The sequence below is a fragment of the Panthera tigris genome, chromosome B2 (genome assembly GCF_018350195.1).
Source record: "Panthera tigris isolate Pti1 chromosome B2, P.tigris_Pti1_mat1.1, whole genome shotgun sequence".
In the NCBI taxonomy this organism is placed as follows: domain Eukaryota; kingdom Metazoa; phylum Chordata; class Mammalia; order Carnivora; family Felidae; genus Panthera; species Panthera tigris.
Genome location: NC_056664.1, coordinates 100,005,087 through 100,032,375, shown reverse-complemented (window position 1 = coordinate 100,032,375; position 27,289 = coordinate 100,005,087). Strand labels below are relative to the sequence as shown.

The 27,289-nt window shown below is 43.4% G+C and overlaps 1 protein-coding gene and 1 long non-coding RNA gene across 15 annotated transcripts in view; one reads left to right on the top strand and one right to left on the bottom strand.

Moving 5' to 3' along the window:
- The window catches only part of FYN (FYN proto-oncogene, Src family tyrosine kinase), a 214,454-nt gene that overhangs the window by 94,891 nt on the left and 92,274 nt on the right, over positions 1–27,289 (top strand). Inside the window, exon 4 of one of the 14 annotated variants that reach the window (XM_042987014.1) lies at positions 22,837–22,938. The exons of the other annotated variants lie outside the window; for them this stretch is intronic. The gene's annotated coding sequence lies outside the window, so the exon portion shown is untranslated. The remainder of the gene's footprint in view (positions 1–22,836; positions 22,939–27,289) is intronic. 14 annotated transcript variants of the gene reach the window in all.
- LOC122238711 lies at positions 19,307–22,726 on the bottom strand. The gene is made up of 2 exons (XR_006217813.1): positions 22,650–22,726; positions 19,307–19,602 (listed from the first exon to the last, which is right to left on the bottom strand). It is a non-coding gene; the product is annotated as an uncharacterized LOC122238711 (long non-coding RNA).

Genomic DNA, 27,289 nt, shown 5'->3' with positions numbered 1-27,289 from the left:
GTAAGTGTTGCTGCATTTACTTCTAATATCTTTTGTTGTAAAATGGTGCCCAAAAGGGAAGCCAATGCCTTGTTTTGTGCATCTTTTACATCTGCACTAAATTTAGACAAAATGGGATTTTATCATTAGATGTAACATTCAGTTGGTACTTTCTAACAGTATGACTTTTTTCTTGTTGTTACTGATATGTTATTAAGTAATATTAGAAATATGGAGTTTTCTCAGATTTAATAAGAAATCTAGATTTAGGAAAGTTTCTGAATACAGGATAAAGAATACCCTTGACAGTTGAGCTTGTTGTCTAGGTAACCTAGACTATATGAGTATAGTCTAACATGGACTATAAGAGTAATAAACTGCAGACCAATAGAATAACAACAGCAACAAAGATTCTCCGCTGCAGAGAGATCCTTATGGCCTATCTGTTGAAACAAGAAATAGTCAGTTAGCTGCTTGGGAAATGGAAAGTTGAAGGGAAGCAAGAACTCAGCACGTCTGGGAGCCAGTCCCAGCATGACAGTGGCCGGAGAGGCCAAGAACATTAAATTCAGCAACCACCCAGAAGACCTTGCTAGCAGTAGTGAAAAGAACAGTCTTCGAGATCAGGAGACCCGGGTTGAAGTTTAAGTTCTACACTAACTGGTTGTTACATACCCTCCCTGAGCCTCAGTTTCCTCATCTGTAAAATGAGGCTTGTAATGTTACCTCCGTCATAAGGTTGTCATGAGAATAAAATGAGCTAGGTAGTGCTGGGGCATAGTAGGTGTTCAATAATGCAGTTATTCTTGATAACAGGACGGCGTCGTTTGGAAACTAGACATTTGCCACTGAAGTCAGACCACCAAAAGGTGTACATATCTCCCAGCAGGAGGGCCACTGGGGATGGGTTGGTCACACCACATTTGCTGTCACAAGAGATGTCACAGCTGGTCACCACGGTCCGTCCTCCAGAGTCGACTCTGTAACACCTTGTGGGAACCCCAAGATATTTGCTGTCTTCTCCACCTCTGCCTACCCATTCTTAGATGTGCTTGACTAATTTAACTTACCTTCCTGTTACCTTTGGAGCCAAGTGCAGTTAGAGTTTGGAGTTCGTTTGAGTTCCATTCAGTTTTGGAGTCAATGTTACTATGAACCAAAATAATGAGAAGGAAAAGACGGGTCGGGAGTAGATGGTCCCCGTGGTTTGGGTCTCGGGTACCGTATTTAGGCATTCATTTCCAAAGCTTTATTTTTATTTATTTACTTTTTTGTCTGTGCTTATTATGTACTCCTCCTGGAGATCCAGTTATCAGACTAAATTTTTGAGCTTTAACTACAAGAATTCGGCATTGGGATGGGACTTTTCCTGTGGTTGGAAGGAATCAACTGTGTCACTGCAGATGAGCTGGTGTTTAAGATTAGGTGTCCCTACATCCCCAAAGGCAAGGGAATTAAAAGCAAAAGTGAATTACTGGGACCTTATGAAGATAAAAAGCTTCTGCACAGCAAAGGAAACAACCAACAAAACTAAAAGGCAACCAACGGAATGGGAAAAGATATTTGCAAATGACACATCGGACAAAGGGCTAGTATCCAAAATCTATAAAGAGCTCATCAAACTCCACACCAGAAAAACAAATAACCCAGTGAAGAAATGGGCAGAAAACATGAATAGACACTTCTCTAAAGAAGACATCCGGATGGCCAACAGGCACATGAAAAGATGCTCAACGTTGCTCCTTATCAGGGAAATACAAATCAAAACCACACTCAGATACCACCTCACGCCAGTCAGAGTGGCCAAAATGAAGAAATCAGGAGACTATAGATGCTGGAGAGGATGTGGAGAAACAGGAACCCTCTTGCACTGTTGGTGGGAATGCAAATTGGTGCAGCCGCTCTGGAAAGCAGTGTGGAGGTTCCTCAGAAAATTAAAAATAGACCTACCCTATGACCCAGCAATAGCACTGCTAGGAATTTATCCAAGGGATACAGGAGTACTGATGCATAGGGGCACCTGTACCCCAATGTTTATAGCGGCACTCTCAACAATAGCCAAATTATGGAAAGAGCCTAAATGTCCATCAACTGATGAATGGATAAAGAAATTGTGGTTTATATACACAATGGAATACTACGTGGCAATGAGAAAAAATGAAATATGGCCTTTTGTAGCAACATGGGTGGAACTGGAGAGTGTGATGCTAAGTGAAATAAGCCATACAGAGAAAGACAGATACCATATGGTTTCACTCTTATGTGGATCCTGAGAAACATAACAGAAACCCATGGGGGAGGGGAAGGAAAAAAAAAAAAAAAAGAGGTTAGAGTGGGAGAGAGCCAAAGCATTAGAGACTGTTAAAAACTGAGAACAAACTGAGGGTTGATGGGGGGTGGGAGGGAGGGCAGGGTGGGAGGGAGGGCAGGGTGGGTGATGGGTATTGAGGAGGGCACCTTTTGGGATGAGCACTGGGTGTTGTATGGAAACCAATTTGACAGTAAATTTCATATATTAAAAAATAAAAAAAAAAAAAAAAAAAAAAAGATTAGGTGTCCCTAAGTGGACCCCTTTGTTTCATAGAATTGGAGAGATGGACACAGCTTCAGGGGTGTCCAGCCCATTCTCCCTCGAGCCAAAATCAAATCTCTTCTACAGAACCCGTGACAAAGGGCAGTCCAGATTCTCTCAGGGGTAGGGAGCTTGCTACGTGAAGAGTAGCTTGCGCCAATTAAAAAAAAAAAGTTAAGGGAAACAGGAAAATTTTAGAGAGTAATGAAGTTGTTCTGGATCTTGATCTGTGGCAATATTTTTTGTTTGTTTGTTTAATTTTTTGAGAGAGAAGGCAAGCAGGGGAGGGGCAGAGAGAGAAGGACAGAGGATCTGAAGCAGGCTCTGTGCTGACAGCAGCGATCCCAATATGGGGCTTGAACTCACAAACCGCGAGATCGTGACCTGAGCGGACATCAGATGCTCAGCCGACTGAGCCACCCAGGTGCCCCCATCTGTGGTGATATTGATACAACTGTATATTTCCTGCAAATTCATAGAACTCTACAATAAAAGGTTGAATTTTGCTCTATGTTAATTAAACCATAGTTTTACAATGGGAAAAAAAAAATGAGCAAATACCTGGGTGTTTAGCTCAAATTGTTAAAAAGAAAGAAGGGAAGCAGGGAGGGAAGGAAAGCATTCTAGTCTTTACACTGAGTTATGACATGTGCTCCATGAAGCAGGACCTTGGTCTTTTTCCTTCCTCTGGTCTCAGCGCCCAGACAGTGCCTGGCACAATGGAAGGCCTGTGATAAATATTATTGAGCCGCCTATGCTCTTAGTCACTTTCTAAGTAGAGACCTGTCTTTCCACTCTGTCACACACCAGCCCTTCCGGTATTTGGAGACACTCTCCATCATTCATCTTCCCCTCTCTGGGCTGAACTTACCATGTTCCATTCTTGTACTGTTTGTCTCCTGATATTATTTCCCTCTCCCTCCCACCCTGCCTCTCCTTGAGGAAGCATCTGCTTTACCACACCCCTCCTGGATACGTGGCCCAGCGCTGGGAACCCTGCCCCTGAGGTGGTTGGTCCACCAGCGGTACCGTGGGCCATTGGTACCATGGGCCATTGCATCTATAGACGATGTCGGGAGACCCCAACCCCAGTGTTCTTCTTTTGCAGTCACTACTGAGTGCCTGGTAATGGAACATGAAAGATTTGTTAACGGTAGTCTTCAAAGAATGGAACTCTTAAAAGTAGGGAGGAGAGCCATCCAAGAGATAGGGTGACGGCAAATCCATCTTCTTACGTGGCTTCACTGAAATGAGGGCAAGCCTCACCACCCTTTGTTTAAGACAGCAGTAGTGTTCTTTATAAATCTTTCAAGGTAGCACTGTATCACATGTCCTGACTCTTCATTATGAGTCATAGGAAGTTTGAAATTCTTAAAATTAAAACTTGTGAGTGCCTTGAAAAATCTAGACTCCCCACCACCCTCCCCCCCCACCCCCGCCCACCCAGCCATACCAGGGGGAGATATGTAAATATATAAACAGAGAGCAGTGGTTCTCAACCCGGATTAATTTTGTTCTCCCAAAGGACACTAGTCAATGTCTGAAGACATTTTTGGTTGTCGCAGCAGGGGGTGGGGAGTTGTGTGCTATGGGCATCGCGTGGGTGGAGGCCATGGATTCTGCTCACTACTAACTATCCTGTAGTGCACAGGACAGCAATCCCCTCATGCGGAATGATCAGGCCCAAGGTGTCAAAACTGCTGAGACTGAGAAACCTGATATAGAAGGAATTTTTAAAATTTAATACCCGAAGTACTTATTATTTTGAAGGTATAAAATCTTTAATATTTTGGCATTTAGTTATAGGTCAGTATAGAACCAGAAAACGTGAAGAGGTTTGGTCAGAGAATCATAGGGCTGAAAGGTCTCATAAGAGACTCTCTCTTACATTGCCCCTGACTCCAAGCAAGACGTGACTTCAGCAAGACAGATGGGCATCTGAAGGCTTATACTGATGACTGTAAACTGAAAATGAGACTCACACAACATGATCCTCACATTCACACAAAAGAGGTTGTCTCATATTTTAATTTCGGCCCCAGCTTCTTCACAAGTGCCTGTCTCTAGATAGCCTTTGAGATGTAATGGTATTTCAATCTGGGCTAGTCCTTCCTTTTAAATCAAGGGCAGCGATTCTGGTGTGATGAAAATGTGCTTAGGGAGGAGAGAGATCTCATTACAGATGATTGAGATTGGGTATTTTGGTACACAGGGCTGTTTATTTGCATCAATTTCCTAGTGACACCACAGTCTGGTTTAAGTGTAAGTTATTGAGAGCTTTTGTAGCCCAAGATGGCTACACTTGCTAAAGCAGGGAGATTAAAGCAACGTATGTCAAGTTGTGATATAGGACAATCCACTTGAAAAGACTTTAATTATAGGGCTTATTTTGGGAGGGTAACTGTGCTTTTTGTGAGGTATATTTTGGGATCTACTAACCCAGCTTCAAGGCTAGTAATATCTTCCCAGAAAGGGTGTGGCTTGTGCTGGTGGACATAAATATTTTCTCACCAAAACCTTCAGTATAATATTCTTTCGACTTTACTACTCTGCATTTTTCCTTTTCTGATAATCTTTCCCTTTGCAAAAAATGCATTCTGGAACGTTGGAGAAGACAAGGGTAAAAGATCTCATTTCAGATGGCCAAGCCCAGAGATTTTGCATTTTCATCAGCCTGCTGTTTTTTAAGATGAATAGAATTTGGAGGAATGTACCAAAGCTGAATAGTAAGCAGTGTCAGGTGAGACTAAAACCATGTCAGTGCTAAATATTTTAATGTAAGAAACTATGGAAAAGCTACACATGTATAGCTTCTTATTTGCCAAACACTGCCTCTCCAACCCCTGGGTAATTTTTGGAGGCCACTTCAGTGCCCTTTACCACAGCTAATGAGCTGGAGTCGGTATCCACTTGCACTTTGCTCTTCAAGACTTGTGCCTTGGGGCACCTGGGTGGCTCAGTCCGTTGAGCGCCCGACTCTTGATTTGGGCTTAGGTCAGGATCCCAGGGCCGCCCCATGTCAGGCTCTGTGCTGACCGTGGAGCTTGCTTGAGTTCTCTCTCTTTCTCCCTCTGCCCCTCTCCCCCACTCTTCTCTCACTCTCTCTCTTTCTGAAAAAAAAAAGTATATTAAAAAAAAGGACTTGTGCCCTTTCCCAACTCTGCCTTTGGTGACCTCCTTCACTTCCCTATTAATACCTGAGGCCTTTGGCCTTCCTTAAAGGAACTTTCTGCCCAGTCAATGTTTCCTAGTCCTCATTTGAAAGTGAATGATAAAGGAGAGATTAGATCAACAAAATAAAATCAGCTTTTCCTTTACACAATGTGTATGGTAGGTGGGTGGGGAGGAGGAACAGAGGTAGAGGAAGAACAGTTTTTTAACCCCCCAAAATAGCCACATCTGAGGGCAGAGAAGCACTTTTACCTAAATTCTAAGTCATGAAGGCAATAAAATGAGAGCCAGAAGGCTCCATGGGGGAGAGTTGAAGGCAAAGCCTCCTAACTGTAGAAATCTCTGGAGAGGTGTCCCTGTTTTCCACAGATGCAGTCTGTGGCCTGCATCTGAATCACCCAGAGAGACTATTTACGAGTACAGGTGCCTGGGCCCACTCTCGATGGACAGAATCTGAACCCCTGTGGCAGGTGCATTCTTCGTGTCACTCTCCAAGTGACTCTTGTGCACTCTGATATAAAGCCCTGCCCAGTCTCTAAGATTCCCTCCCATAAGCATGGCTGAAAGATGCAAAGAACAGATCAGGCATTTTGAAGGTCAGACCAGTGCATGCTGCTCCTTGCTCTGCTGTGCATGGGAGGGTAGAGCACCATATTCTGTTGCCTTGTTCTCTTGACCCTGGAAGCTGTTTCTTGCTCACTAAGAGAAGTGTCCTCGTTCCAGATTAGTTTGGGTGCCATCCTAAGCCAGATTCTTTGAAGCTACTATGAGACCGCCATCCTTCTTGTCTGCTCCAGTGGTGCATAAATCCGCCAACAGCCCTCCCTCTAAAATTTACACTGCAGTGTGGGGTTGGTCTGCGGCAATGCTTAAAACCAGAATCTCCCACTCAAGGAGGGGAAACATTCTCAGAATAAGTAGCTGTTGCATATTCTAGTACGTGACTGGACAGCTCACCCTGTGCAATAGATCCCATGTGGGATACAGGTATTAGGACCCACTCTGTAGACCTGCCTCTGACTGGTAAGGCTGTCTGTGCCAGTGGGTATTGTGGTATCGTTTGTATAGATAATTTAGGTTTATAAGGAGCTGTGGCATATTTGGTCCTCCCAAATCCCTTCTTAGGTGGTAGAACAGGTATTATCCCCAGATAAAATCTGCGACTCAGAAAATTTAGCCCATGACTGAGGCAGGAGGCATTTGGGACTCTTTGTTGTCCCCCTCTCAAAGACTGGAGGCAGTGTTGGCACGTGGTGATGTGGGGGTCGGGTGGTTGGCAAATGTCCTACGGTGCCTAAGACAGTTCTGCCCAGTGAAGAGCTGTCCCCGGCACAGTGTTTGTTGCACCCCCACAAAGAACTGCTCTGAAGTTGTGCGGCTAACTTGTGCAGTAGAACTGAGCTTGTATCTCTGCTGTTTGAATCCAGACCCTTTATGGCCCTCTCCATCTTAAAGGCATCACAGAATTAATTCCTGCATCACTGGGAGCTCTCACTGCATTAAAGTTTGAATTCTGAGAGACTGTTCTTTGGGTTGTGCCCTTGCTGCTCTATGCGCCTGAACATAGGCACAGCGTGCCGTATGTGGTTTCTGAGACCTCTGTGACTGGGTTGACCACTTACCTTGTACCTGTCATTCCTCTGTCAATGCCCAATGCAGGTGGAGAGAGTGCCATATTATTTTTTTTAAGAAGTTTGTTTATTTTGAGAGAGAGAGAGAGCACAAGCGGGAGAGAGGTAGAAAGAGAGGGAGAGACAGAACCCCAAGCAGGCTCACACTGTCAGCACAGAGCCTGATGTGGGGCTCAAACTCACAAACTATGAGTTCATGACCTGAGCCAAAATCAAGACTCAGACACTTAACCAACTGAGCCCCCCAGGCGCCTCGAGAGAGTGCCATCTTTGAAAAAAGATCAAAGCCTAAGAGGATGTTCCACCTTTGATCCAGTCTTCCTGGCCTAAAAGCCGTCTGGATAGGGAATTAGGTGTCAATTTCAGGAGTTTTTGATATGATATCTTAGGCTTCATACCTACTTGGTGCACGTCCAGAGCCTGGTATTGGAGCCTTGTTTAAAGTTTGGTTTTGATGTCAGCCAAAAAAGCAGTCAAAACAGTAGCTCCATCAGTCTGAATGAGCACACGTGAAATTTATTAAAGTGGTAAAACTATAACCATGTTGAATGAAGAGACACAGTGAAGCTGACCTGAATATAAATGTCGAGGGGATTAAGAGGAGGTAGTGACATGTGATTTTTTTTTTTTCTTTTCTATTATATTTTGCTTCTCTCTCTCTTCCAGTTTCTTTCCCAATTTTTTATTCTGAAAAACTTCAGAGCCGCCAGTTTGGGAGAATGGTAAAACAGACACCTATGTGTCCTTTACCTGGATTCACCAATTGTTCTGAATTCACCACATTTGCTTTCTTTGTTCCTTCTTCAATTTAAACATATTTATATTTATACGTATTATATATAACATATATAGCGTACATTACATAAATTTTTTCTGCACCATTTGAAAATTGCAAACATCGGGGCACCTGGGTGGCTTAGTCGGTTAAGCGTCCAACTTTGGCTCAGGTCGTGGTCTCATAGTTCGTGGGTTCAAGCCCCGCGTCAGGCTCTGTGCTGACAGCTCAGAGCCTGGAGCCTGTTTCGGATTCTGTGTCTCCCTCTCTCTGACCCTCCCCCGTTCATGCTCTGTCTCTCTCTGTCTCAAAAATAAACATTAAAAAAAATTATAAAAAGAAAAAGAAAAAGAAAATTGCAAACATCTTAACACTTTACCTCTAAATATTTCATCACGTATCTCCTAAGAATACGAATTCTTCCACATAATCACAATACTGTTATAGCTAAGAGATTCACAATAAGTCCATGATATTAGCTAATATCCACTCCATATTAAGACCTCCCCAGTTGTCCAGGCTACATGTAGTGTAGAATGTCCTGTATTTTGGCCTTGCTTGTTTCTTCATGGTGCTGTTCAACTTGCCCTTTCTCTCTTCCTGAAAATCGTTAGATCTAGAGGCTTGGGATTAGATGCAGGTGAAACATTTTTTGGCAAAAATACCTCACACGTAGTGATAGATGCTTGATATTTTATCACAGCAGGAGGTCCATGGTGTCAGCTTGTCCCTCCATCCAGAGTGATCTGCTTGATCTCTTGAATACGGTGGTAACCAGACCTCCCCTATGTTCACATACACCTTGGGTCAGTAAGGCATCTGTGGGCTGGTGCATGGATCCTTTGTGAACATCCTGTCACCCACCTACCTTTTGCCCAGTGCCTTGAGTATCAATGGATAATCCTCACCTGTACCCGTTATTACATTGGGACGGTGATATTTTTTACCCTTTGCTTTCTCTTCCTCAGTTCTTTATAGTGAATGACCTTCATATTTTTACAGTGATGATTTTTTTTTTAGCCAGTGCCGTGGCAGTCAGCCAGACTTTGCTGTGATAATAGATTATGCTGAACACATTTCTTTGCCTTTAGGATAAGAAGGAGTAACTTTACAGAGCCGTTTACTACTGCCTGCCAGGGTACCACATAGGCTCCTTAACTATAGAATTTATTTCACTTTCCCCCACACACAACAGTTCAGACTGGCAAGCAAAGGGACTTGCTTAGGGTCACCCAGCTCCTATGGTGGAGTTGATACCAAGCCAGATCTGTCAGGGTTCGAGCAAGGGTTTTCCACTTTGCCATTTCCCTCTGATCCCTGACCCCTGGCAGTGTCTCCCACCTACAGTGCTTGCCTTAGACAAGTGCCTACCTGACTGGGTAAGTCTGTGAACAAGGAAAAGTCAGCCAGGACGGGGCTGTGCAGCTGGAGAAACACGAGCCACATACACCTAAAAGCTGCAGGTGCTACTGGGGCTCAGACAGATGTGGGCCCAGTACTATCAGAAATCTCGGTCTGTATTTTAACCATCCCAACTTTTCCTTGTGGGTAACTGATTTATATACTCTGACGCTCGTCCGCAGAATCACCAGCTTCCAGCACCTGGGCCGCAGCCAGCCGAGGCCCCCGCACATCAGCCAAGGCTTGGTTTAGAAATGGAATGCTTTGCTTGCTTGTTTTTAACATCTCTTTTAGACAGAAATTAATGTTCTTGAAATCTGATTTGAGGGGTGATTGATTTTTGAAGAGGGGGGAAGGTTGGGTTTTATGGAGAAAAGTCGTTAACTGATATATTATTATAAAACCTTGTATTTCTTAATTAGTAGGTCAAGAGCACAATAGTAGATATTTCATCTGTAGCTTGGGAAGAAAGCAAATATGGGACGCCTGGGTGGCTCAGTCAGTTAAGTGTCTGACTCTTGCTTTCAGCTCAGGTCACGATTTCATGGTTCATGAGTTTAAGTCCCACATCCACATCAGGCTCCGTGCTGACAGCGTGGAGCCTGCTTGGGAGGCTCTCTTTACCTCTCTCTCTCTCTCTGTCAATAAATGGACAAATAAACTTAAAAAAAATACAAAAAAAGAAAGAAAACAAATACATTTCCCTCTGGATATCATCTCTACGACTTCTCTTTTTCAAATTGTTATCTGAGCCCTTATCAGGGAGATGAAGTCTGTTTTCCCCACCTTGCACTCCTTGTTCTTTGTGTATATTTAACTGTTTTAATGAGTCACAGAAGAAACTGTGAGTTTGTTCCCAGGAGAAGAACGGTCGCAGATAAATAGCAGTGCTTCTCAGAATGGGCCACAGTGTTGGCCAAGGATACAGACCAATTAGGTTACTTCTGATTCTTTTTAGCAGAAATTATCCTTGAATTTGAAGCGACGGGAAACAATTGCAGGTAGAGGCCCTCTCTGGTCTTGCTTCAGCCAGTAGGAATTTAGTCCTGCCCTCCCATTTTACAGGTTAGCAACCTGAGGCACAGGCAGGTTGAACGGGACCCAGGTCAGACCTAATTAGCTTGGGTCTCTTGTGATTCTTCCTCATGTTTCCTGAAGTTAACATTTTCAGTCAGCAAGTAATAAGCATAATGTTCCACCCTGACATTGTCACTCATTGTCCACAATGTTTTTCTTCCCATGCTAACCCTCCACAATCCAGGTTTCCACTCCCAGTAACATTTAACAAGTGAAGAAATGAGGGTCCAAATCAGTGCCGTCCAATAGAAATAGAAGGCAAGGAGCATGCATAATGTAAAATTTTCTAGTAGCCATGTTAAATGAAAGTACAAAGAAATAGGTGAAATTAGTTTAAACAATATACTGTAACCTACTATGTATCTAAACTGTTATATCATCATGCAATCAATATTAAAAATTGTGGGAACCTTTCGGTACTAAATCTCTGAAATCTCAGTGTGTATTTTATACTCAACAGCTCATCTCAAGTTACACAAGCCATATTTCAAGTGTTCCATGTGGCTCACAGCTACAAGTACGGGCAGCAGAGCGGTCCAGGGCCACACCCAACTAGATTCTTTAATTGAAATCTCTTGAGAGAGAAACTTAATCAGCTTTCTTGTCCTCCCCCACCTCCGCCCCAGTCTGAGGCCACATGTTTCTGTCTTCTGTGTGCCACTTTTTCCCCAACTAACTCTAATTACAGGGAGACGCTTGGTTTGGTCCTAACCCCTAGCTCAGCACTTTTCCACCAGTCCTGGCAGCTGGTGAGACCGACATACCCTGCCTTGTAAATGATAGTGTGAAGCATACTTCCAAATGTCTCCACCGCAGTTTCCATGATTTCCTTTCTCTTAGGGGTAACTCAGTGGCATTTTGCAAAACCAGGGTGATTTTTTTTTTTAATTCACCCTTTCAGAAAAATCCATTCTAATCAATGGACTCTTAAAACACATGCAGGCTAGTAGTGTCCCAGGACCTCAGCAGAACAAGTATGCATAGTATACAATTTTTAGCTGTTTTGATACCGAGTATGTCTCTGTTTTGATTCATGATGGTTTCTTTTTTTTTTAACTAGTCAAATACTAGTCAATACATCACTCCCATCTTAAGCATTATTCACAATGAAACCAAGAACACTGTTCACAATGAAACATTAGTAAAGGTCAGATTCCATTTCCACTAAATGTCAAGTCTCTGGCTATTGACCCTATTACTTGAAGTATTCAATTGTAATATAATCATGAGTGCGGGGGGGGGGGGGGTGGGAATGACAGAAGAATGGTGATGGGCTCCTGGTGTTTGTTATGATGGACTTCACCCAAATAGAAACCCTAATTTATAAAAATGGAAATTTGAATCGGGAAAAGATTCTCCCATACTCTTTTTTTTTTTTTTAATTTATTTTTGGCAGAGTGCAAGTGGGGGAGGGGCAGAGAGAGGGGGACAGAGGATCCGAAGCAGGCTCTGCACTTATAGGCTGACAGCACAGAATTTGATGCAGGGCTCGAACCTACAAATCTCAAGATCACGACCTGAGCTGAAGTCAGATGCTTAACCGACTGAGCCACCCAGGTGTCTCCCATATTCTTAATTAGAGGCCAGGTTCCACATCTTCCAACATTCTCAGTTAAATAAAGGCTAGAGAAAATAATACCTTTTTCCCCCCCCTCTTGTCCTGTGGCCTCCTCCAGTATTGGAAGGATGAAATGAATTTCCTCTATTTTCCTTCAGCACTGCCTTCCTTAAGTTTTGACCTTGTGCCAGTCTCTCTCATTCACAAAGCCCCTTGAACTTAGGTGGAAGGTTGCATTTGGAATCAAAACAATGTGTTGTCAGGGCAGATTTCTTCTCTCACCCCAATCCCTTCCCTACAGTAATTCTGGATTAGTCCCTCATTTATTAAATTATAGTCCTTTTATTCACTCTGATTCAAAGGCATTTTTTTTAGGTGGATATCTCATGTTCATTTAAAAATATCATTTAGTAGCTGTATTTCTGCTAAGCAACCAGAAATTATAGTTGACTCCAGCCAAGTGGCTGAGTTACCTAGGTTTTGCTTCCAGTGTTATGCTGAGTAGAAACGTTTTGGTTTCATCTTCAATATTAATAGTTGACTGAGAGTGATGGATGGGGCTGAGGAAGGGCAAGGAAATCTAGAATTCAGTGGCACAGCATCATCGACTCCAAGGATTCTTCTCTGAATCACCAGAGGAGTTTGTTAAAAACCCTGGCACCCAAGCCTCACAGTCCTGAGGACAGGATCCAAGCAAGTACATAAGAACCACCTACCCTTGCTCAATTGTGTCCATTTGTCAAAACTCAAGGTCAGCTTTACTAGATGGAAGTTATACTTTAACAAACTTATTCTGAAATGTATTTATATGCATGCATTGAAATTTTTGACACCCACCACGGAGAATATTTTGACTATCAGACACTCTGGAGTCTGAGATAAAGCTCATAGTCAAAACATTCATTCATTCATTCATTCAGAAAACATTTAAGGAGCAGTGCTGGGCATTGTTCCTACCTTGGGAAAACAGAGGTACATTGAGACACAGTACATGACCCTGAGGGTTTTGTTTTATGGGTGAGACCGGAATCCAACAACGGGGATGCAATGTGGAAGGTGTAATATGAGTATTGTGTATCTGTGGAGCAAAAAAGGAAAGGAAGACCCTCCAACAAACACACACATGTGCACACGCACACATACATGCGGATACACACACACACATTCCCAGTTCTACCCCACTGTCTTCTTGAAGATGGAGTGGGGTAGGCAGTGTTAGGAAAATTTCACAGAGAAGCCACCGAACATGAGTCCTGGGGCATGATTAGGCAAGGAAGTGGAAAATATTATGCCTGTTTTTCAAAGGAATGGCTCTCAAAATTTGGTTCTAAAGTTAAAAAAAAAAAAAAAAAAGAAGAAGAAGGTCATTATGACATCAGTTGTTTTTAGAGTGATTTGACCAACCTCTGATAATATTCAGTTCATTTATCCTGATCTGTCTAGTTACACTGCCTGGCGCAGTAGACATCCAGCACGGTAGGTGTGCTGAATTGAATTGATGCTCTCAGGAGTTTGCCTTTCCCCTGACAAACTGTTATACATGCACAACTATATCTTAGGATAATAATAGTAGTGTGTAATTTTCAAAATAGCACCCAAGTTACCTCTGTAAGTACTGCTTCCTAAATACTAAAAATGTTTGCCCTTGGAGGAGAGTGCATTTAAGAATATTTAAGTGCTTCCTGCTGGTACATGTCATGGTATGATTTGATTTTTGTATTTCGGGAACATTAACTCTTGTTTCTAACCCAGTTTTTTACTCTTTTTTTCATTCTTAAATATATCTGAGGTTGTGGATAAGCAACGGAGCCAAAAGAAATGATCATGGCATCCCTCACTAAGTCTGTCCTTCCAGTGGACCCAGAACACAGCACTGTGTTCCCCTGGATATTGGATGCTCTTTCAGGAGTTGGGGGGCAAAGAATATTTGAGAGTAGCTGTCGACACTGCCCCGAAAAAAATATAGTCAGCGCTGGGTGTCAGCTCGCCCAGGGCAACTGCTCTCCCTACGCATTTTTGCAGCTTACATGCAAATTACCATTATTGGTTACTTTGATACAGTCCTGAACTGTAACAGGAAAACTTGTAACTTTGTGTTGTGACAGGAAGGACGAGAACCGGCCCACATACTGCTTCTTTTGGAAGGCTGAATAATATTTCTAGACGTGCCCTGTGCATTGGAAGTTTTTGCTGCTGTTCTGCCCGCTTCCTAAGCCTAAACAAAATGTGCATTCCAGTCTCTGTTCCATTAAATAGCCATTCTGGTTGCAAGGAAAGTAGGCGAAGTTGTGAGAACTGGATTTAAGCTTTTAAGTGGCAGGATGGGCAGGGCATTCGCTTTGGTGCTGGGCCTATGACTGAAATCGGAGCTCCCTGCTGGAAACCAGCTGTGGGGTCTTGGACAAGAGACTCCACCTCTTGAACTCACCATCCTACTTTCCCAAGTGGTAGTCGAGAATTACGGGAGATAAGATGTGGTGCTAACATGATGCCTGGCACTACCAAATGCTTATTCCATGTGAGGTCTCCTGACTTTGCCCTTGTTAGCAAGTGTATCAGTCTTGTCATCCTCTGTTTACAACTTTGCAGGCTCCCATTAACCTCTGAGAAAGGCCTAAACGTGGTGAACGTACTCAAGGCCTTTCACGATCCGTCTGTCCGACCTACACTTCATATTCATCCCACAGCAAAACCAGATCACCTCTGTGCCCTCAACTGGGCCTCAGGGACTCACTCTCCTGCGCTAGAATGCCTTCCTCCCATCTCTTAGGGTCTGCGGCAAGGCCTGTCTTAAATACCACTTCTTCCCAGTCTCTCAGGCTGGAAAATTCACCTCTTTGTCCAACGCTGGGTCTCTCTCGGCACAGGTGCCCAAAGAGGCCTCTTCTCCTGGTTAAGCCTCTCCTTTCTGCAAAGAGCCGCCTTCTCACCGCATTCTTGTGTGGCCTTCTCTCTGCATAGACACATCCCTACTATCACTTCCTCTTACAAGAACAGCAGACCTGTGGGACCAGCGCCCTGTCCTGTGGCCTCATTGAACCTTAACGACCTTAAAAGACCTATCAACAAATATAGTCACACTGGGGTTTAGGGCTTCAGCATGTGAATTTGGGGGAGACACGAGGCAGTAACACACGGGTATACACATACTGCCAGATCCTCTGAAGGAGTGTGTGTGCGTGTCTGTGCTCACACGTGTGCACACACCCCTGTGTGCAGGTCCCCCCTGTCACTAGCTTTCTTCTTTGCGGCCCTCATGCAGAAAGCATGGCTTTGTCACTTCCCTGTGGAAGTACAGCTGCCCCACCCCTCGAACACCTTGCTTCTGCTGCCCCTGTGAGGGCCCCAAGAGACACACACCATCCCGCTGAGCGGAGCGGCTCCATCATGGCCCCCTCCTTGCCCCTGACTGCCAGCAGAGGTGAACGAGAGAGAACGAACCGCAGCAGGGAAGGGAAGGAATCAGGTGACTGGAACAGGAAGGTGACATTTTTGTTTTAAAGGAAAGAAATGAAGCCTCTCTTTTCACTTCTCAGTTAAACGTTGTCCGCAGTTTTTGGTTTTTTACTCCAGGTTTCTCCAGTTCTGAAAGTGGCTAAGGAACCCTTTATCTCTACTAGTCCAGACCACTGATAAGTGATGTGGGAGAATCCAGTCTAATGGAGTCCTTTGCTGACCCAGCCCTGACTTACAGAGGGAGGCTGTTCCATTACAAATAGTTTTTATTCTGCTAAATCAGAGGCTCCGCACGCTGTCCTCTGCCTGCAAATTAGCTGGAGGCACAAGCTTTGCATTATGCAAAGTATTTATTCTCACAGTTAATATGCTGGAAAGTGTGGTTTCACACTTTTCTGCCAAGTACAAAGGTTCTCACCCAGTAGTGAACCAAGTCACTGGGGAGCATGTACAAAGTACCTAAACCCCGTGCTTCCTCCCCATCTGTGAGAGTGAGATGGCCCAGGGCCTCCCGTGTCATCATTTCTTATCTTGTTACTTCCTCCGAGGTTTCTTACGAAATTTTTCAAATACAGGATTCCTTTTATTTTTCTTGACAAAATCCAGTGGTGAATTCATTTTTTTAATATTCTTTTATGGAAATTTTCAAATCTGTAGAAAGTAAACAGTAGAGCATAATGGACCCCCGGGTATCCTTCACCCAGCTTGCAACAGTTATCCACATTCTGCCATTCTTGTTTCATCTGTACCTGGATTGGATTATTGTTACTATTTTTTGACTACTACAATTTTGTTTCATAGAGAAGAGAGAGAGCCAGCCAGTGCCTGCACTGTCTGTGAATTAAAAATTGGTTACATGTCCTCACAGGTGCTTCCCTGACCATATTGCATTTAATCCTCACGGCCCCTGGGCATTGTTCCTCACATTTTATAACTATGGAAACTGAAACACTAGGAAATCCAACACCTGTGCAAAGTCTCCCGACCAGTAAGTGCTCAAGCAGGGATTCTCACTCTCAGAGGTGTCCGAAAATCATGCTTTCCCCCAAGCAGCAGCTTAGAAGAATCAAGACCACAAAAAAATGCCTAGACAAGTCTTACAGTTTGGGTAGATGGATCACTATATTATAAAACAAGTATAATTTTTAAAAAATTTTTTTAATGTTTATTTACTTTTGAGAGCGAGAGAGAGTGGGGGAGGGGCAGAGAGAAAGAGGGAGACACAGAATCTGAAGCAGGCTCCAGGCTCTGAGCTGTCAGCACAGAGCCAGCCCGACACGGGGCTTGAACTCACAAACTGCAACATCATGACCTGAGCCAAAGACAGACGCTTCACCAACCAAGCCACTCAGTGCCCCTATAGTATAATGTTAATGTTAGAAGCTAGGTAGATGTTTGATGTAAAATTATTAAATGTGTAGGTAAAAGGTTTTACAGTACAGTAGGTGGATAGCTATATGATAAAGCAAATACGATATAATGTTATTGTTAGAACTAGATAGATATTCAACATAAAACTATTAGAGCTATGTATTTGAAGTTTTTCACAATAAAATGTTGGCAGAGTGGAATTCCAACAGAAGCAAACTTTGTCTAACTCATCAAGCAGTGGACAGAACACAAGTTATTTTCACATACCTATCCTACTGATGTCTGCTCCAAAGAGACAGATTTGAGAGTTGGTGGAATTGTAATCTTAGGCATACCCAGCCAGGGATAGAAATTACTTGGAGGTGTACCTAATCAACATCAACTGCTGAGGTCTGAGAGACCTCAGAAAACCGATGCAGAAACAGCGGTGGTGCCTTGAGCCAACAGCTTGGGACGCCTCCTCGCTGTTGCTGCTCGTGGAAGGCGAGAGCTGGACGTGATGATGGACAGTTCTCTTTTCCAGTTCTGGCCATGTAGGTGGGATTCCATCATTTACCCACAGGAACATATTGCATGCATACAACCTGTATGTTGAAGCTGTTCCTCCTCGTTGAAGGCCATGATCGAATTTTTTTTGCAGACATCAAAAACCGAGCCACCCACACCGCTCCACTGTGTAACACAGGCCCTGCTCTGATGGCGACCTGGCCTGGTCTGCTCTGCTATATTCTGTTGGGAATGATGGTTGGAGGCAAAGACACTCTGTCCAAGGGATCCCGGAGGGCATTTTTTGCTGACAGTACAGCCCAGGAGGCCCTCTCCCACTTCCACGGAGGGCTCCGTGTATCCCGGCGGCCCAAACTTGGCTGCCATTGGCATTATTACCCAGCCTGCCCTTAGTTCTTGAGGCCGTGCTCCTGGTCCAGGGAAAGCTCTGCCCTCCTAGCTCTACCCTGCCCTAGACAACGAAGCTGTTTCGAGAAAGGAAAGCCACCTCTCTAGAATCCTCTAGTCGCCATAGACTATGGTCACGCCAGGAAACCAAAACGTTTCTGGCAACAACTTTTCCCACCGATTTCCAAAATTCTGATGGAACCTTGGTCCAAGCCGTGTGACTCACTGATGCTTACACCATTATACTGTTCTCCTTCCACTATACCCTGGGCAGAATTGAAAGCCTTCAAGAGGTACCTGTCTCTTGAGTTAACTACGCCATCAGCTTCCTTCATCCTGAACGGTTTCAGGCAATCCAGGCTAGAAGGAAGAGACGGCTTTGTAATCAGACTGGATGTGGACCCCAGCATCTGCCATTACTGGCTGTGAGACTTGAGGAAAAGTGTTTAACTTCTTTGAGCCCAACCCATGTAAGGCTTGAACTCGGATCACGTATGTGAAGCCACCTCACATGGTGTCAGGCCCCTGGGTCACTAAGCACTGGTTTCCCTTTTCTCTCATGTGTGGTATGTTGTAAGGTATGACGTGAGGACTCATATCCCTGCCACCAGCTGGTGGGACGACCGCATCTTGTCTCTGGATCTGTAAACCTCAGTCTCAGCATCTAAAAATGGGCCACCTGTTCTCCAAGTTGCTGTGACTTAAAAACAAAAACAAAACAACTATACTATCTAACTGCTCCTCAGGGGGCTCCCTCAGATTGTGGGGGCAGAGGGGAAAGTCCTGAGCATGGGATAGCCCAGAAAGAGTGAGGACTGGGATGGGTGAGATTGAGGTAGGGACAGCAGGGGAGGAATGATCAAAATGACACCAAAGTCAGAAGGTTGGCATTGCTAAAAACTAAGATTGCCACCTGGGGAGTTTTGTCAAGGTTGAGTTACAGCACACTAAGCAGGGATTACTTCCCCACAGGAAACCTCTTGCAGCTTAGGCCCCTTGCGACTCCCTGGTCCAGATGAGTCCTGTCCTCCACTGCAGCATTCCTGCCCACGCGTGTTACTGCTGCCTTCCTCCCAGGAATGAGTGCCATTATTATTTCACGCGGTCTCACTACCAGAAGACGTTGTTTGCTCACTTTTGCGTGACAAACATCGAGTCTGTTGTCCGCTGCGCTGTTTAGTCTTGCTTGGGGACCTTCCATCCTTACTGTTGGCTCCTGCCTGCTGCAGCCATCCACACGCTCCGAATGCCTTTCCCTTCTTCTCTGCAGCTGCAGGGAGCCTTGTGGTTGGGCTTCCTTAAATGCAAGCAGATGGAAGTGAGCAGGGGTGTGGAGGCAATTAGAGGATTTCTTGCTCCAAGCGGTGTGGGTTTGCTCTCTCTGGGTATGTGGCTGTTCTTGCTCATTTTATCTTTCGTTTGGGTTTTGTGAGGCTATCAGCTTTCTTTTCAGGCTATATTTTGCTGCCCATTGCAGGAACTTGCAAAATGCGATGACTTGGTTGCTTATTGTTTGGAATCAAACTTTCCACATAAGGCATAGATAATGCGTATCACGCTGATGATGGTGCTTCATATTTGTGACATATTCTCCCATCTAAAGAGTGCTTTCACATACATCACTGTCCCACTTTTTGTCTGGTCTGAACTCGGAAAAAACACGAAGGCTCTACTCTCTCTGCTCGAGTGGGAGTTTCTCCTTGTCTTTACACCATCTCTGTAGTCAAACCACAAAGGGGAGAGTTACAGAATGAAACTGTAGCCTCTGCTTCATTCCTTTCCTCTCTCTAGCTTCAGTTCAATATATTCCAAACTTTATCAGCGTACTGCCAGATTGTCTGGACCTTTAAATAATTGTAACAGATAACATCTGCCATCAGGGAGCTTCCAGTCTAGTTGGGGACACAGACCTCTAAATGTGAGTTTAAGCAACAGTACCCAACACACAGAAGGCACTCCATGACTAGGTGGTGAAGAAATGAATGGATAATGTAACCTACGAAAGCCCTGAAAAGCAAGGAGGAGAGCTAGGAAGGAACTGAAGGAGGCCTAGTCCTCAGTGGGAGCAGGCACACAAGGTGCAGCACCTGTGGGTGCCTGGGAGTGAGAAGACAAGAGGACCGACTAGGCACCCTCGTGGATTGTGATTTGTCATCCATTAGTGCAGCTAAATGAGAGCTGAAGACATCAGAGGAGGCCATATAGATAGAAACTAAGAAGAATGAGCAGGGAAAATGCCATTCTCTGCTCTCCAGGATGGGACAAGCAGAAAGAGGAAAGGAAGCAGTCTAACAGGCAGACTGGAAGGAAGAGACTGCTGCCATGCCACAGGCCTGTGCTAGGAGCTGGGAGAAGGCAGTGGGATGGGGGTGGGGGTTCAAAGCAATACAAGACTTGGCCCCAATGCTTTAGAGACCCTGCCATGCACAGCAAACAGGGACTCAGTGTGATTGTGGGGGATAAGCCAAGGAACTAAGAGACCGGGAGACCAATGTGAGCCTGAGGAGCTAAAATGAAGGCTTCTGGAGGGTAAGACCAGCATGGGGCCAGGCACATGGATGAGATGTGGGAACTGCACGGACAGTCGTGTGGAGATATGTCCCATCCTGGGTGGAGATCATGCCGAGGCAGTGGGAGATTGGTGGGACAGGTGTGGGGGCCCTAACGTGGAAGGCTTGGAAGCCAAGCTGGAGACCTGAGGAAAGGTGCTGAGCAGGAAGGCAACATTAGGAAGTGTGGTAAGTGGAATTTTGTCCCAGACGCTGGGCTAGGGGCTCTGCACTCTCCCTTGCGGACGGTGCGAGAGTAAGCTCAGGGAAGCAGGCTCCTCCTTGGGGTGGACACTGAGCCTTTTCAGTGTCTCCTGAGGGCACTGGTCTACTCCAGCCCAAACACTGCCACTCGGGTAGAACAGGAGTAAGAAAAGATCCTCTAGTGCCAACTGTCAGTAGGACACTGTTACTGTTGGTTGTTTTGGCTGCCACAAAGCTGTACTAGGTTTGGGACAAAATGGGAGCGCCTGGGTGGCTCAGGCGGTTGAGCGTCTGACTTCAGCTCAGGTCACGATCTCACGGTTCATGAGTTTGAGCCCCGCATTGGGCTCTGTGCTGTGGCAGCTCAGAGCCTGGAACCTGCTTCGGATTCTGTGTCTCCCTCTCTCTCTCTCTCTCTGCCCCTACCCGGCTTGTGCTCTGTCTCTTTCACTCTTTCAAAAATAGATTGAAAAACATTCTTAAAAATTTAAGAATAAAAAAATGTTTGTGACAAATGTTCTTGAAGAGCTCCAGAAGTTTGTGCTATAGGAGCTCTAGGTATTTTCGTTATGGTGGATTTTGTTTGTTCATTGATTAATTATCACAGTGTAGTTGACAAACAATGTTACATAGTTTCAGGCGTGCAGCCTAGTGATTCAACTTCTTTATCCACCACAAGTATCTGTCAGCATACAACGCTGTCACAGTACCACTGACTATATTCCCCATGCTGTACTTTTTATTCCTGTGACTTATTCATTCCGTAACTGGAAGCCTGTATCTCCCACTCCCCTTCACCTGCTTTGTCCACCCCCCTACCCCTTCCTTCTGGCAACCGTCAGTTCTTTGTGTTTATGAGTCCATTTCTTTTTCTTTGTTCATTTTTTTGTTTTGTTTTTAGATTCCAAATACAGGTGAAATCATATTCTGTGTCTGGCATGTTTCACTTAGCATAATGTCCGTCCGTGTTGTAACAGATGTCATTATGGTGAGTTTTTCAAAATAATATCCACGTTAATGCATGTCCTCAGTGTAGAGTACTTAGAAAATACAGAAAAGCACAAGGACAAAAGTCACTATTACTGTTACTCCATCACCCAGAAACAATCACACATATTGTTAGTATTTTTGTTCAGTGTCCAAATTTGGAAGTTTTAAAGGGATTTCAAATTGCACTTAATGTTTTGTATCTTATTTTTATAACTCGGCAATATAGCATGAATATTTTTATGGCAGTAAATTTATTTTACAATATGATTTTAGTGCTATCTCCTATCCCACTATGGAAATGTACCATACATTGGTTATTTAATCAAACAGGAAACCCAGCCTCTATTTCTGCTTATTTTGGTTGTTTTCAGCAAATTAGGTTTTAAACATTGTTAAAAACAACATCATAATGTAGTATTTTCAGATAACCTTGTTTTCATTGAGCAAATTGCCCAGTCAGATCCAAAGGAATATAAAAAGTTCTTCATGATATTTTATCTCATTTTTGTTGTCACTTCATCGAAATGATAATCAGCTGCCAAGTGGAAAAGAATTGTATGTGCCATAGTATGCTCCTCTAAGAGTGTTGAAAACATAAGCACACCAAGCCCATGCTGATGGATAGACCCAAATACAGAATACATTTAGGGGTCTCCATTGAACCAGGTAGTTCTTAGAATGTCAGTATCATCCTGTGCTTGATATAGTGATGAAATTTCAATGTTTATTTATTTTTGAGAGAGAGAGAGAGAGACAGAGCTCAAGCAGGGGAGAGTCAGAGAGAGAGGGAGGCACAGAATCTGAAGCAGGCTCCAGACTCTGAGCTGTCAGCCCGGAGCACGATACAGGGCTCGCACAAACCACGAGATCATGACCTCAGCCGAAGTCGGATGCTCAACCAACTGAACCACCCAGACGCCCCATGTATAGTGAAATTTCAACAACAAAAAAAACTGTAAGCAACCCTCAATGTTATCTTCACATACATGAAGAACTTTCTTAACCCTCTGTCCCTACCTACCTCTTGTCTAGCACCTCTCCCTTCATGACACCTGGCTCCTTCCCGATGTGGGATGCCATTTGAAGGGCTGGTTCCTGCTGACTTTATTATGAGCTGTGTGGAAGAGAAGGTGGCAACCTTACTTTTCCTTTGAGACAGAGTTTGATTTGCAAAGGCCTGGAACTTCCTGTTTGTGTTTCTTTTCCAGTAAGACATGTGATTCACCACAGTTCAAGGCAACCCCATCGACAGAGCCTCATTTTTTTCAAGTGGAATTTTTCTGTGGGAACCATAGAATAGAAGGAATCCTGTAAGTCTTCCCTGAAATTGTTTCCTCTCACAGTTTTACAGTATAATTAGGTTACTTGTTTTTCTTAATTATTTTTTTATCATCCTATGCTTACCTGAATGAGGTGTGTGTCAAAGAGCAGGAAATGAAGGTCGAGAAAAATAAGTGTTCTATTTTTTGAAAAAAACTACTTTGTCTAACTGTTGCTGGTACATAGGAACAGGATTATTCATATTGAACTAAAAGCAGTTTGCTAAGGCCTTGTGTCAATTCTGATCATTTATCTGTAATTTCTCTCAGGTCTGTGTAACCAATGATATCCGTGAAGAATTACAAGTTTTAGTTCTTCCTTTCCAACACTGATTGATTGATCGATTGATCGATCTGTCTTATCTTACCCCTCTGCCTGGGACCCACAGTACAGTGTTGAGTGAAGTAGGAGAACCACACCTCCCTGGCTTTGTCTTCGTTTTAAGGGGAAGGCTGCTAACATTTCACCATTGAATGCGACGCCTACTGTTGGGATTTGGTTAATACTAATACTCTTCAGGTTAAGAAATTTCCCTTCTGATCCTAGTTTGCTAAGAGTTCCTATTTTCTAAAATCACAAACAAGTGTTGAATTGTACTCAGTGTCCTTTTTCTGTGTCCATTGACAAGATCGAGGGTTTTTCTCTTTTAATCTGATAATGGGGAAATTGCTGTCAGCAACTTTCTTGAGTTAAATCATCCTTGTGTCATTGCTAAAAATCCAAGTTAGCCATGCTATATTTTATGTACCAGTGGGTTCATTTGCTAATATATTTTTAGGACTTTTGTTTGTATTTATATCTGAAATTGGCCTATAATTTTCCCTTTTCCCTACTGTCCTTGTCTGGTTTTGATACTGAGATTATACTGGTGCTTTCCCATTTTCTCTCTCTGAAACTTGCATCTTTTTTTTCTCTAAAACCATCTGAACCTCGTGTTTATTGGTTTTGTTCTCTTTGATGGAAGGATGAGTAGATTTTTAACTGATACACCACATTCTTTAATGGTTACAGGACTTTGTTTTTCTGAAATTCCTCGTTTCATTGAAATTTTCAAACCTAATGACATAGAGTTGCTCATAGGACACTCTTATTTTTTCATCTCTGCTGAATCTGTAGTTACATTCTTTTATTCCTAATATTATTTTGAGTGTTCCCTATGTTTTCCTTGATCAGTTTTGGCGACTTGCCTATCAACCTTTTCAAATAAACAGCCTTTACTTTGTTAATCTTCTCTAATGTATCTTTGTTTACTGATTTTATTAGTTTCTACCCTTTATTATTCCCTTCTTCCACTTTCTTTAGACACTTTCTTCTTGAGTTGGCTACTCATTAATTTTCCATACTTTTTCCTTTCTAGGATAAGATTTAAGTATTTTCTTCTAAGTACAGCTTTAGTGGAATCTTACCAGTTTCATTACAGAATATTTCATCATCACTCGGTTTTAAGAATATTGTCATTACCATAATTGTTTCTTCGTTGCTTCATGAGTTACTAGCAGTGTCATTTTAAATTCCCAAACAAGTGAGAGTTGTTTTGTTTTTGTTTATCTATTTTGAGAGGAAGGGGCAGAGAGAGAGAATCCCAAGCAGCCTCCACACTGTCAACTCAGAGTCCAGTGCAGGGCCCGAACTCACAAACCCGAGATCATAACCTGAGCTGAAACCAAGAGTCGGACGCTTAACTGAGTCACCCAGGCGCCCAAGTGAGAGTTTTTTAGTTATCATTTTGTTTAGTAGTCTAATTTTAAACAATCTATTGTAATAAGAGAATGTTGTTTGTATGATTGATACCAGTTCCACAAAATTTTTTGTGACTTGGTTCTTGGCATAGTGTGTGATCAATTTCTTAAAAACATTCCATGAATGTTCTTTTTTAAACGCATATTCTTTGATGGGTGCCGGGGAGATAGAGCTTTAGAAAGAGATTAGGTTTGGGGCGCCTGGGTGGCTCAGTCATTTGGGCATCTGACTTCGGCTCAGGTCATGATCTCACAGGTATGGGTTCAAGCCCCGAGTCAGGCTCTGTGCTGACAGCTCGGAGCCTGGATGGAGCCTGTTTCGGATTCTGTGTCTGCCCCTCCCCTGCTGTCTTTGTCTCTCTCTCTCTCTCTCTCTCTCTCTCTCTCTCTCTCTCTCAAAAATAAAAACATTTAAAAAATAGATTAGGTTAACCCATTAGATTAAACCTCTTAATTATGTTATTCACATCTTTTATATACTTATGAATTCATCAGTTATTAGAGACGTGTCATTAAAATCTCTCACTATGTTTGTTATTCTGTCCTTACAGTTCTGACAGTTTGCTTTAATCATGGTAGAGTGTCAACGTGCCTTTCTCTGGTATTGTCCTCTTTCTCTCAGAACATGGATTCCCTTCTTCAGCTTCTAAGTAACTATGAATCTAGTTTCTCAGAAGCCCTGGCCTCAAGGCATTCATCTTCAGATTACGTTGTTAGCTTTAACAGTGTGGGCTATTTGGGGGAGGGGGGAGCTGGTGCGTGAAGGAGACTTAAAGTTAATCTAGTCCAACCGGTATCTGTTTATCTATATTCTACAAGAACATCTGTATTGTCAGATGGTTTCTACCATCTTTGGGAAGTTCTCATTATTAAAACGAGTCATAAGAAAATCTTCTTCCATGTAAGAACCATGTAAGTTTTTTTGAAGACTGCTTAGATGTCTTCCCTAAGCAAAACAGTTTTCACTTTTTGTATTAGCTTTTCCCAACATAATTCCAGGTCTTTTCAATATCTGTTATTTTCTGAACAAGTTCTAGATTCTATATAGTCATGGATTGAGAGACTTAAATTGTAAACACACACACATATCCACATGAGATATGTATTTATCTATGTATATGTTTTAAGAGTATTTTATTAGATAATTACTAAGGAAACCCCTCAGAAAAAAGGCAAAAACCCACTGACCCCATCATCTAAGAATTTCTTTCTCTCAAGAGAAACAGTTGAGATGAGAAACAATGGCTGTCATCTGTTATTCTTAAGGTATACACCAAGATCCATGCAATCCTGTCCTGAAGATCAACACCAACTACAGGAGGAAGGAAAACAACATATAGCAACAAATATCCTATTTTTTTAAAAATCCAACTTAGTTTAGAAATTATATTAGCTTTGGGGCTTCTGGGTGACTCAGTCAGTTAAGCGTCCAACTTTGGCTCAGGTCATGATCTTGCAGTTTGTGGGTTCGAGCCCCGCATCGGGCTCTGTGCTGACAGCTGAGAGCCTGGAGGCTGTTTTGGATTCTGTGTCTCCCTCTCTCTCTGCCCCTACCCCGCTGTGCTCTGTCTCTTTCACTCTTTCAAAAATAAATAAATACTAAAAAAAGAAAAAAGAAGAAATTATGTCAGCTTGGGGTGACTGGGTGGCTCAGTCAGTTAAGCGTCTGACTTCAGCTCAGGTCATGATCTTGCGGTTTGTGGGTTCAAGCCCTGCTTCGGGCTCTATGCTGACAGCTCAGAGCCTGGAGCCTGCTTTGGATTCTGTGTCTCCCTCTCTCTCAGCCCCTTCCCCACTTGCTGTCTCTCTTTCTTTCTCAAAATTAGATAAATACTTTAAAAAAAGAAGAAGAAGAAGAAGAAGAAATTAGTTTGAGGTGCCTAGGTGGCTCAGTCAGTTAAGCATCCAACTTCAGCTCAGGTCGTGATCTCGCAGTTCGTGAGTTTGAGCCTTGCATCAGGCTCTGTGCTGACAGCTCAGAGCCTGGAGCCTGTTTCTGATTCTGTGTCTGGCTCTCTCTCTTTCTTTCCCAAAACTAAATAAACATTAAAAGAAATTAAAAATTATGCCGGCTTGCTTTCTATGTATCTAATAGCCAGTAGGGAGAAACTTGCCTTTTATTTGCTGACATAAAAGTAAGTGTTATGTTTGGAAGCTCAGAGTTCACAATTTATACACTGAGGGAATAGTAAGAGTTATTACAAGATCTCTTCCCCCAGGGGAATAGTACCCTATTGTGCTTGCAGGGAGTTGACTGTAAGTTGTGGGCACTCCTCTCCCTTTCACTCATGATCCTCTCCACCCATCAAGAAAGCAAACTCCAACTTGGGCCCAGAACTATTCAGTTAAAGAGTTCCACCTTCAAACAGGCAACGCAAGTAGTATCTTAGTATTTCTCAGCATTGTGGTTAATGAGGAATAAGGGGACGACACTGCCCTTTTAAATGGTCTCTGTCTCTCAGTGCCTAAAATTTCATGATTGCAATTTAAAGACCCAAAGTTCAGATTTGCTAAGAATGGCTAAATGCAACCTCCAGTGTGATAGCTCCATCATTGCTATCTGTTAACCTCCTTAGCTCAGCCTAACTAAGAGGAATACCTT